General features: G+C 49.8%; 1 protein-coding gene across 1 annotated transcript in view; it reads left to right on the top strand.

Annotated features, from left to right (window-relative positions):
• The window catches only part of MTSS2 (MTSS I-BAR domain containing 2), a 259,210-nt gene that overhangs the window by 92,363 nt on the left and 153,837 nt on the right, over window positions 1-13,010 (top strand). The window lies entirely within an intron of this gene.

The following is a 13,010-nucleotide window of genomic DNA, read 5'->3' as shown; positions in this document are numbered from 1 at the left end:
GCCCTAGACATTGCTGCACCCCCCACATTCCGCCCCAGCCGTCCCATCAACCCCCAGCCCTGGCACAATGCACACACTCGCAACCTCCAAAAACAGACACGCACCTATGAGCGCAAATGGAGGAAATCCCGCCTCAACTCCGACTTCTTGGCGTACAAGGCCAATCTGCAGCTGTTCTATACCGCATTAACTGATGCTAAACAAAAATACTTTGCTGCCCTGATCGGATCCCAAGCCTCCAACCCTCGGCGCCTCTTCGCCACCTTCAACTCCCTCCTTAACCCCACCACTCCTACCCCCACCTCCGCCCTCTCAGCCACTGATCTGTCCACCCACTTTACCGACAAAATAGCCAGCATCTGACGGGAAATCTCATGCCTCCACTCCACCACCTCTTCCTCCCCCACCAATACCTATTCCCCACCCCACCCTCCACTCACTGCCTTTACTCCTATCACAGAGGACCAAGTCAACCATCTCCTAGCCACTTCTCCTGCCACCTCCAGCCCCCTAGACCCTGTGCCATCCAAATGCCTCCGTCCTCACTTCCCTGTTCTGGCTCCTGTCCTCACCACTCTGTTTAACCTCTCCCTCTCCACGGGTACCTTCCCCTCTGACTTCAAACAGGCCACTGTACTTCCCCTACTTAAAAAGCCCTTACTAGACCCCTCACTTCCATCCAGCTACCGTCCCATCTCCTTACTCCCTTTTGCATCTAAACTCCTAGAGCGTCTAGTCCACCAACGCTTGACCCATTACCTTGACTCCAACTCCCTGTTTGACCCCCTACAAACAGGATTTCGGCCAGGCCACTCCACCGAGACTGCCCTCACCAAGGTCGTCAATGACCTCATGCTTGCCAAGGCCAAAGAAAAATACACTATCCTTCTCCTCCTAGACCTCTCATCAGCATTCGACACTGTCGATCATTCCCTGCTTCTCCAGTCCCTGCAATCTGTGGGTATCCAAGACCTTGCCCTAGCATGGTTTTCATCCTACCTCTCAAATCGCTCCTTTAAGACCTCCTTTAATGGTTCCTCCTCAACCTCCCTCCCACTTTCAGTTGGGGTCCCCCAAGGCTCTGTTCTTGGTCCCTTGCTGCTGTTCTCCATTTACACCGCCTCCATCGGAAAACTCCTCTCCTCTCTGGGTTTCAACTATCACCTATATGCAGATGACACCCAGATTTACCTCCATAGCACTGACCTCTCCACCACCACCATGGAGAAGGTATCCTCTGGTCTCTCGGCTATTTCATCGTGGATGTCTGCCAGGTTCCTAAAATTAAACCTGGATAAGACTGAGCTCCTAATCTTCCCGCCCCGTGCTGCTTCACCCCCCACTGACCTCTATGTCACTGTCAATGGCACAATCATTCATCCAACCACACAAGCCCGCTGCCTGGGTGACACCCTAGACTCGGCCCTCTCCTTCACCTCCCACATCCAAACCGTAGCTAGAGCCTGCTATTTCCACTTACGCAACATCTCCAAGATCCGGCCTTTCCTGACCCCAGACACTGCCAAACTCCTTGTCCACGCCCTCATCATCTCCCGCCTGGACTACTGCAACTCCCTCCTGTCAGGCCTTTCTCAAAACAGCATCGCCCCCCTAAAATCCATCATGAACGCAGCAGCCAGACTCATCTATTCCTCCCACCGCTCTGTCTCCACGACTCCCCTACGCAAATCCCTTCATTGGCTTCCAATTCACTTCAGAATTAGCTTCAAGGTCCTATGTTTGGCATACAAATCCATACACAAGTCCTGCCCAACCTACATCTCTGCCCTGGTCAGCAGATATACACCTGGCCGCCCACTTCGCTCCTCCAATGACCTCCTCTTAACCACCCCACGCATCTCGCACTCCCATGCCAGACTGCAGGACTTCACTAGAGCTGCCCCTATCCTGTGGAACTCTCTCCCGCTGCCCATCAGTCTCGCTCCCACCTTCAACACCTTCAAAAAAACACTAAAAACTCACTACTTCAAGGAGGCCTACATCAACTCAACACTGCCCTAATCCTTTCTGCCCATAACTTCTTGTTGCACCCCCTCCTTCGTGTCACCAACCCCTTCCTCTAGATTGTAAGCCTTTGGCAGGGCCCTCTCCCCTTGTGTATCATACATGACTGTGTGCACTTTACCCAGAATTTGGAACTGGTAATTTTTTACCACTACCATTCCAGTGTATGATCCGGCATTGTACTATTATCTGTATTGTGTTGTGTATCTTATTGCTATTACCTGTATTGTATCTATGGTCTGTTACCTGTATTGTTCTGTCAACCCTGTTATCATTGTCTGTAATCCTATTTATTGTACAGCGCTGCGTAATATGTTGGCGCTATATAAATCTAATAATAATAATAATAATGTCGGCCGTTCAGAAATGTACGATCGCTGCGGGTGTCGTGTACCATCTTTTTATGGATGTTTGTTAAACAATGTTGTGCGATTAATCGTGGAAAACATCGTTCATCATGAAAAACTGACTACGGCCTTAATAGAGTGCAGCCTGGTAACTACCCTTGTCCTTATGCTATATATGAGGGGCTAATCAATGAGAAATTAGGATTCTGAGAGAGCAGGTGTGTGTGGCATTGGTCCATTCATCGCCGGATGTGCGCAATCACTGAGCCCTTTATCTTAGGATGGGACTGTGGCTTTCTTTGGGTGGCACACTTTGCTGAGAGTTATTTTATTCTAGATGCATTTTAATGGGAATAATTAAAAAAAACAAAAAGAAAAAAAGAAAAAAAAAACATTTTCTCAGATCTCAGCCAATATAGTTTTAAAATAAAATATTCTACTGTAGATAAAACCCACATATATTATTTGCCCATTTGTCCCGGTTATTGCAACATTTAAAATATATCCCGAGTACAATGTATGGAGCCAATATTATGATTTATTTGAAAATACAGTAAAGGGGCATTTTTTCAGTTTTGCGTTCATCACCAATTACAAGCCCATAATTTAAAAATTAACAGTAATATACATACCCTCTTGACATACATATTAAAAAGTTCACTTCCTAAGGTAATTTTAGGTTTTGGATTTTTTTTGTCTTTTTTATGTACATTATTTGGGGGGTACTATGGGAAAGTGTGGGAGGGAAGGAGTTAATTTTAAATGTATATATGGGTCTTTTTATTAAAATAAATGTATGTAGATATAATTTTACTATTTGGCCACAAGATGTCCTCGCGCATTATTTCTCATTAGTGTACTATAAGTACGCGAACAGGAAGTAATGCGTGGATGTGTTACTTTCTTAGATACAATGATGCAGGTGTCTCATTGACATGGGGACTTCGATCAATGAATTCCCAGTCACAGATCTCCCTACTAACGGTGGCGACGTGAGCGAGCGCGGGAGCATGCATGGGAGCGTGCACAGCGGTGATGCGGCAGGAGGCGTATATCTACTCCCATGGAATGGGAACAGTCGTCCCGCGGGGCGTAGATATACTGCCTTGGTAACAGCAACTGGTTAAAATCAGGAAAACTCACATGATAAAACCAAAGGAGTCTGGGTCAGTGAGCGTCATCTTGGAGATGAGGGTCGGAAACAGTTAATACACCTGGCTATCGCCCAGCCGAAGCCGGCAGGGGTCAGACACGGAGCCCTCAGGCAAGTTTCTGGGCTGAGGTTGTGCAGATATGGTTCTAGCCTGCAGGTTGTTACTGCCTTTAGCACAGAGTACAACTCCTGTAGAGTCTCCATCATTACCAATGCTTGCTGAAGAACAAATCCACACTGTCCCTACGAAGGACATGAAATGCAGATGGGCTGCAACTCTGGGGAGTAGCCTTTTCCCTGGACCAGGCATGAGCAAACTTGGCCCGCCAGCTGTTAAGGAACTACAAGTCCCACAATGCATGGCTTGTCTTGACAGCCACAGTCATGACTCATAAAGGCAAATGCATTGTGGGACTTGTAGTTCCGTAACAGCTGGAGGGACGAGTTTTCCCATACCTGCTCTAGACCAGTGATCTGCAAACTATCCAGCTGCAGTTTGCGATCTGCTTGCGGGTGCGGATCCGCTAGGCTAATGTATTTCAATGGGCTGGTGCACACCAGAGCGGGAGGCGTTTTGCAGAAACGCATACTCCCGGGCTGCTGCAGATTTTGGATTGTGGATGCGTTTCTGCCTCAATGTTAAGTATAGGAAAAACGCAAACCGCTCTGAAAAACGGCACTTCAGAGCGGTTTGCCAGGCGTTTTTGTTACAGTAGCTGTTCAGTAACAGCTTTACTGTAACAATATATGAAATCTACTACACCAAAACCGCTTCCTAAAACCGCAAAATGCTAGGTGAAACGCTGCAGAAAAAGAAGAAAAAGCGTTTCAAAATCTGCTAGCATTTTGCGGATCTGCTGGCGGTTTTTGGTGTGCACCAGGCCTTAAAGGGAATCTAAACTGAGAAGGATATAGATTATTCCTTTTAAAATAATACCAGTTTCCTGACTTTCCTGCTGATCCTTTGTTTCTAATACTTTTAGCCACAGCCCCTGAACAAGCATTTTTTTTTTTATTATTATTATTTAGTATTTATATAGCGCCGACATGTTACGCAGCGCTGTACAGTGTATATATATATATATATATTTATCTTGTCACTAACTGTCCCTCAAAGGAGCTCACAATCTAATCCCTACCATTGCCATATGTCTATATTATGTAGTGTAAGTACTGTAGTCTAGGGCCAATTTTAGGGGGAGCCAATTAACTTATCCGTATGTTTTTGGAATGTGGGAGGAAACCGGAGTGCCCGGAGGAAACCCATGCAGACACGGAGAGAACATACAAACTCTTTGCAGATAGTGCCCTGGCTGGGATTCGAACCAGGGACCCAGCGCTGCAAGGCGAGAGAGCTAACCACTACGCCACCGTGCTGCCAAGCATGGAGCAGATCAGGTGCTCTGACTGAAGTCAGACTGGATTAGCTGCATGCTTGTTTCAGGTGTGTGATTCAGACACTACTGCAGCCAAAGAGATCATCAGGACTGCCAGGCAACTGGTATTGTTTAACAGGAAACATCCAGATCCCTCTCAACTAAGGTTCCCTTTAAGGAACTACAAGTCCCACAATTCATTGCAGGTGTCTGACAGCCACAGTCATGACTCATAAAGGCAAATGCATTGTGGGACTTGTAGTTCCTTAGCAGCTGGAGAGCTGAGTTTGCAGATCACTGCCCTGGACTATTTTCAGCCACCATGTTGGTTGGACACGGTTGGTTCCTATAGGTGCGGTAGGTCAGCATGTCGGTATTGTCACAACAGGGAAAGCGGCACCCAAAGACAATAAAAGTATAAAAAGGTGGAGTTGGCTTATCTCTCCATAGACACTTGCGAGGTTGACTAAAATAGATTTTTATTTCCAAAGCCAAAAAGAGAGGAGCTCCGAACATTTTGGCTTTGGAAATTTGGCGCTGCGATTGGCCTGAGGAGGTGGGCTCGCACCCACGAAATGTGTTGCCTGTGCAAATAAAAATCTATTTTAGACAACATCACTAATGTCTCTGGTGAGGTGGCCACCTCCAACTTTTTCTACTTTTATTGTGTTTTTAATGCACTTTTATTGCCTTTGGGCGCCTCCTTCCCTTGTTGTAATATCTCCTCTCCCCACCTTCCTGAGAGGGAGGGGGGGGGGGGGCTGTGCAGTGGCCTGCAGTGGCCTCTACCATCTGCAGAACCTTTATACTTTTTTTAAGAGTGCGACCGCCTCTGATCCGGCTACTGCTGGATTGCCCGAGTGGAGACGGGTTTGTGTTCTCCACCTGCTCCTCGTGTTTGGCTGCCCCTCGATGCAACCCACGTTTGTGAGTATACTTTATTTCAGTACTTATACCAGGAACAGTGACATATTGCGCTATTGGGCTCCCGCTGTGTTTTTTCCTAAAGATGAATCTTCACCTCTCCCCCCCTCCAGTATTGTCATGTTCATTCTATGTCTAAGTCAGTTGTCTCTCTCTCTCTGTCTAACGGGAAAAGGTTCCCAATACAGCAGCACCTTAATTCTCACACTAGGTTTGTTATTTCTCTTAGTTCTTGTTCTATTTGCCGTGTCCAGTATGTGAGGTGTACCACCGCCACCCAAGGCAGCGCATTTCCCAGCATTATAGGGGCTCAGGGGGGCTAACGACAGAGATCTCGAGTGTAACCAGGCATTTCCGTCAGTCACATCACAGCAACATGTCCGCTTATTCCTTCCCGGGGCATGAGCATATCTCCAAACTCACCGGGGGGGGAAGGAATTGTACAAATTATTTTCATGCAAATTCGCATGCGGTTGCGCGTTAAGCTATTTTAACCATGTGAATGCTGATGCGCTTTTTACATAGTTTTTAATGCCAAACCGCATGCGAATTTGCTGTTGATTACAATGTATGTGATTCTGATTGCTCTGCCGTGCACAGAAAAACGCTCGGAATTCCTGACCAGTGAAAACAGGCCCATCCACTTGCATTGCTTATGCGAATCTGCATGCGGAAAACGCAGGCAGATTCCCTATAGTGGAAACGGGCCCTTAAGCAATACCAGTTGCCTAGCAGCCCTGCTGATCCTCTATTCCTCTAATACTTTCAGCCATAGACCCTGAACAAGCATGCAGCAGATCAGGTATTTCTGACATTATTGTCAGATCTGACAAGATTATCTGCATGCTTGTTTCTGGTGTGATTCAGACACTACTGCAGCCAAATAGATCAGCAGGGCTGCCAGGCAACTGGTATAGTTTAAAAGGAAATAAAAATGGCAGCCTTCATATCCCCCTTGTTACAGTTGTCCTTTAAAGGGCACTCCACTGAACCCGTCCTGAGCCCCGGCGAGTCCAGGGGCTACAAAGGATGAGATTTCTGCACTTTGGTTGGCCCAGTAGGCTGCCTGTCCCATTGTGCGGAACCTTCCTTTATTCTAGCCTGCAGGCTAGCAACCTGTTGCCGGAAGGGGGCGGAGGTTGGACTGGGCGGAAGTGACGTCATGCAGGAGCTGGGTTGGGGGCAATGCTCTCGGCCAGCGACTGACCTAACTGATCCGCCAGGCTGATGGCTGGCTGGAGAGGGACGTCGGGGGGGCTGCTGTCCTCACACTAGATTCCCAGCAGAGGTAGCGATTATTGGCGGAGTTTCATCTATTGTGTGTACAAAGCTTAAAGTACCCCTGAACTGAGAGGGATATGGATGCTGCCAGATTTAATTCCTTCTAAATAATACCAGTTGCCTGGCTGTCCTGCTGATCTCTTTGGCTGCAGTAGTGTCACATACCTGAAACAAGCATGCAGCTAATCTTGTCAGACTTGTCTAGAAGCTTCTTATCTGCACAATGTTTAGGGTCTATTATTAATATTACTGATTAATTAAGCGCCAACAGGACAGCCAGGCAATCTGAGATAAAGATAGATAGATAGGGTTGTCCCCGACTTACGACCAAACCGCCTATATTTTTCTTTCAAATTGGACTTATTTATGAGAAAATCGAGGCACAGAGGAGGCACAGGGAAAGAGATGGCACTGGGGGGGGGGGGGGGGGGGGGGGGGGCAGAGGTGACACAGAGGGGGACACTGGAGGCACAGAGGAGGTACAGAGGGCAGAGGTGACACAGAGGGGGACACTGGAGGCACAGGGGGCACAGAGGAGGTACTGGGGACAGAGGTGACACAGAGATGGACACTGGAGGCACAGGGGGCACAGAGGAGGTACAGGGGACAGAGGTGACACTGAGGGGGACACTGGAGGCACAGAGGAGGTACAGAGGGCAGAGGTGACAGAGGGGGACACTGGAGGCACAGGCGGGACACTGGAGGCACAGAGGAGGTACAGGGACAGAGATGGCACGGGGGGGGGGGGGGCAGAGGTGACACAGAGGGGGACACTGGAGGAACAGAGGAGGTACAGAGGGCAGAGGTGACACAGAGGGGGACACTGGAGGCACAGAGGAGGTACAGAGGGCAGAGGTGACACAGAGGGGGACACTGGAGGCACAGGGGGCACAGAGGAGGTACTGGGGACAGAGGTGACACAGAGATGGACACTGGAGGCACAGGGGGCACAGAGGAGGTACAGGGGACAGAGGTGACACTGAGGGGGACACTGGAGGCACAGAGGAGGTACAGAGGGCAGAGGTGACAGAGGGGGACACTGGAGGCACAGGCGGGACACTGGAGGCACAGAGGAGGTACAGGGACAGAGATGGCACGGGGGGGCAGAGGTGACACAGAGGGGGACACTGGAGGAACAGAGGAGGTACAGAGGGCAGAGGTGACACAGAGGGGGACACTGGAGGCACAGAGGAGGTACAGAGGGCAGAGGTGACACAGAGGGGGACACTGGAGGCACAGGGGGCACAGAGGAGGTACAGGGACAGAGGTGACACTGAGGGGGACACTGGAGGCACAGAGGAGGTACAGAGGGCAGAGGTGACAGAGGGGGACACTGGAGGCACAGGCGGGACACTGGAGGCACAGAGGAGGTACAGGGACAGAGATGGCACGGGGGGGGGCAGAGGTGACACAGAGGGGGACACTGGAGGCACAGAGGAGGCACAGGGAAAGAGATGGCAGGGGGGGGCAGAGGTAACACAGAGGGGGACACTGGAGGAACAGAGGAGGTACAGAGGGCAGAGGTGACACAGAGGGGGACACTGGAGGCACAGGGGGCACAGAGGAGGTACTGGGGACAGAGGTGACACAGAGGGGGACACTGGAGGCACAGAGGAGGTACAGGGGACAGAGGTGACACTGTGGGGGACACTGGAGGCACAGAGGAGGTACAGAGGGCAGAGGTGACAGAGGGGGACACTGGAGGCACAGAGGAGGTACAGGGACAGAGATGGCACAGGGGGGGGGGGGGGGCAGAGGTGACACAGAGGGGGACACTGGAGGCACAGAGGAGGCACAGGGAAAGAGATGGCACGGGGGGGGGGGCAGAGGTGACACAGAGGGGGACACTGGAGGAACAGAGGAGGTACAGAGGGCAGAGGTGACACAGAGGGGGACACTGGAGGCACAGGGGGCACAGAGGAGGTACTGGGGACAGAGGTGACACAGAGGGGGACACTGGAGGCACAGAGGAGGTACAGGGGACAGAGGTGACACTGTGGGGGACACTGGAGGCACAGAGGAGGTACAGAGGGCAGAGGTGACAGAGGGGGACACTGGAGGCACAGGGGGGACGCTGGAGGCACAGGCGGGACACTGGAGGCACAGAGGAGGTACAGGGACAGAGATGTCACAGGGGAGGGGCAGAGGTGACACAGAGGGAGACACAGGAAGGCACAGAGGAGGTACAGGGGACAGAGATGGCACAGTGCTCAGACTTAAGCTCAGATTCAGGTTAAGAACGCACCTACAGTCCCTATCTCGTTCGTTAACCGGGGACTACCTGTGTATATATATTTGTATTTTCGGCCTCCTGTGTGCATCTCATCCTTGGTAATCTATACATCAGACAAGGGACAGAACAGCGACTGGCATGCAGGAGAATGCATGGTGTGTACTGAGCCTGTGACCTGGGATCAGGGACGCTCATACCGGGAATCTTACGCATTGATACAGGACTGAATATTCAGGAGCATCACCATGGCAGGTCCTTCACAAGCTGCAGAAATCTCTCTGCAGAGGTTCCATCAATAATGGACGAGGACAATTACAGGGAGGTTTCTAAAAATATTCAGCTGGAGGAATCTGGTTAGACCAGAGCCATTTATTCCGCTGGCCTGTGTGGGGGCAGAATTCACGTTTACAACCGATAGAACGGATTTTCTATACCGTGCTGGTTTTGATTGGATTTTTTTAAGTTGCTAAAAGAGATTGAGACGATTACTAGAGCATAAAGAAAACTGCAGTGATTATAATTCCCTCTTCTGGTGTAGAATCTGTTCAGGGAGCTCTCTCTCTATCTGTCTCTCTCTGCCTCTGTCTCATTCTCTCTGCCTCTGTCTCTCATTCTCTCTCTGCCTCTGTCTCTCATTCTCTCTCTGCCTCTGTCTCTCATTCTCTCTGCCTCTGTCTCTCATTCTCTCTGCCTCTGTCTCATTCTCTCTGCCTCTGTCTCTCATTCTCTCTCTGCCTCTGTCTCTCATTCTCTCTCTGCCTCTCATTCTCTCTGCCTCTCTCTCTCATTCTCTCTCTGCCTCTCTCTCTCATTCTCTCTCTGCCTCTGTCTCTCATTCTCTCTCTGCCTCTGTCTCTCATTCTCTCTCTGCCTCTGTCTCTCATTCTCTCTCTGCCTCTGTCTCTCATTCTCTCTCTGCCTCTGTCTCTCATTCTCTCTCTGCCTCTGTCTCTCATTCTCTCTGCCTCTGTCTCTCATTCTCTCTCTGCCTCTGTCTCATTCTCTCTGCCTCTGTCTCTCATTCTCTCTCTGCCTATGTCTCTCATTCTCTCTCTGCCTCTGCCCCCCTCTCTCTCCCTCTCTCTTCATATCTCTCCCTCCGCCTCTCTCTCTGTCACTCCCTCTCACTCTCTCCGTCTCCCTCTCTCCGTCTCTCTCTCTCTATCTGTCTCTCTCTGCCTCTGTCTCTCATTCTCTCTCTGCCTCTGCCCCCTCTCTTTCTGTCTCTCTCTGCCCCCCCCCCCCCTCTCTCTCTCTCTCTGAGTTCTGTTTTGATATTTGGACACATGTTGGAAGTGGTGACCTACCATTACCAGACGCCAGCACTGCACACATACTGTAGGGTAGGTTCACAATGGCATGTTGTGGTTATTGGTATCACAGCTTGCCGCACTGCAATGCACCACCTGTACGACGTTCAGGGCGGCAGGTTTGTTGCAGTATAATGGCACGCGGCATCGTAACGCACCTCATGCTGCTATGTTATCAGTAACCATGAGGAATACTATACTGACTGGATGCTTCGCTGTGTACAACGCAACGGCGGCTCTTGGGCTGCTCTCCTACCGTCCCACTGTGACCCTAACCTAAAGCTTCCAGTGAAGGAATTCACATCGCAAAGTGATAGGGCAGTAAGACTGCATGTGAGAAGGTAGTTCATAGATTGCCCCCCCCCCCCCCAACGCACCACTTGTGGGGGGGGGGGGGGGGGGGGCAGAAAATGTGGGCGCCTGTGGCTAATGGACGATTTGGGCAGCCCATAGACCTGTTTCTCTTTCATTTGATGCCCAATTCACACCGGTATCATAGCTCCCAACTGTCCCTTTTTCGGAGGGACAGTCCCTTTTTGGGAGCCCTGTCCCTCTGTCCGGCCTGGTGCACACCAGAGGAGTTTTTCTGAGCGTTTTGAGTTGTTAAATCTGCTGCTAATGTTATCCTATGTGTCTGTGCACACTGGAGCAATGAGGTTTTGTAAAGAACCCTATAGCATTACATTGGGAAGAGCTTTTAGAGGTTTCAAAAGTGCACAGACACATAGGATAACATTAGCAGCAGATTTAAAAACTCAAAACGCTCAGAAAAACTCCTCTGGTGTGCAGCAGGCCTCCCTCTTTCCTCCTCATTTGTCCCTATTTCAGGACTTTGTCCCTCTTTCTATGTAAATATATATATATTTATATACTAAAAATGTGTTTGATTGACTCTAAACTTTATTCCCATCCTGTAAATTGATATATTATTAATTGTAAAATGTTACTATGAAGGAAAATTAACCAGGATAGAAAGGACCAATGTGGTTTGAATTATAAAACAACATATTTTTCTTATGAAATTTGTATGGTATGCGTGACTAGCGGCGTGGTGGGGGTGTGGCCAGGGGTGTGACAGGGGCGTGGCTTAAGTGTCCCTTTTCCTCATCTCAAAAAGTTGGGAGGTATGTGTTATTTATCTTTAGACCTATGTAGGCTTCAGCCTGCATCCATTTTTCCTGGCGCCTGTATTTTATGCACACTTGTGAGGGAGGGAGGGGCTGCCTCATGGACCGCCTCCATCCCACTGCCTGACACGCTCACAGACAGCGGGACTTAAAGGGAACCTTAACTGAGAGGGATATCGATGTTTCATTTTAAGCAATACCAGTTGCCCGGCCTCCTGCTAATCTCTTTGGCTGCAGTAGTGGCTGAATCACACCCCTGAAACTAGCATGCAGCTAATCCAGTCTGACTCCAGTCAGAGCACCTGATCTGCATGCTTGTTCCGGGGCTGTGGCTGAAAGTATTAGAGACACAGGATCAGCAGGACAGCCAGGCAACTGGTATTATTTTAGAAGAAAAATCCATATCCTTCTCTGTTTTGGTTCTCTTGAAGGTACGCGGCAGACTTGGAATCATGTGATTTCATTATGTTGGCGTGGCGAGGGGCGGAGTCACAGGAAGGCGCTGCAGAGTCAGTGCTACAGATATACTCAGTGTAACCCTTTATTTCCTTCTCATATCGCCTTACAGAAGCTAATCATACTGCGATCTGTGAGCATTATTGATCAGGGATACTTTAAGGCTGGTTGCACACAGGGTGCGGTGCGATTGTCCTGAGGCAGGGAGCACCATTCTGTGTGCGCCGTCAGGGTGAGTTGTGTAGCTCCGCCCCCGCTCATGCTCTCTGCTGGACAGGAAGTAAGTCACTTGCATGATCGGCGCATGGGCACTGCATGGATAGAATCTGAAGAGGATTGTTGCAGTGCTATTGACTCCAATGCAATTGTGCACTGCAGAGCACTTCTATGATATTGCGTCACACCGCGGGTAGTGCGACTAGTTTCATAGAGACTAATGTCCACTGTGGCGAGCTGCGGTACCGCGACGCACTAAAACGCAGGTAGTGTAAAAGGGGCTGAAGGTTTTCTGTGATGAGAGATTTAAGATTCCAGCCTCCTTTATTCGTCGCAGGCTGTTGGGTTGTTGCGTTTTTCAACAACAGTCATCAAGCTTGTGTACGAAGCGAATCGCAGTTCAACCTCCCCTTGTATTCTTCCCTAACATACACTGAGCCAATAGCCACCAGCATCACACAGTGTTATGGAGGTCCCCCTTGTGTCTGACCTGCATGGACTTCTGAGGTGTCCTGTGCTATCTGGGACCAGCAGTAGAATGTGTGCAGTAGGCTCTCCATGA

The sequence above is a fragment of the Hyperolius riggenbachi genome, chromosome 11 (assembly GCF_040937935.1).
Source record: "Hyperolius riggenbachi isolate aHypRig1 chromosome 11, aHypRig1.pri, whole genome shotgun sequence".
In the NCBI taxonomy this organism is placed as follows: Eukaryota; Metazoa; Chordata; class Amphibia; order Anura; family Hyperoliidae; genus Hyperolius; species Hyperolius riggenbachi.
The sequence above is the reverse complement of the archived record's forward strand: the minus strand, read 5'-3'. Positions and strand labels throughout refer to the sequence as shown.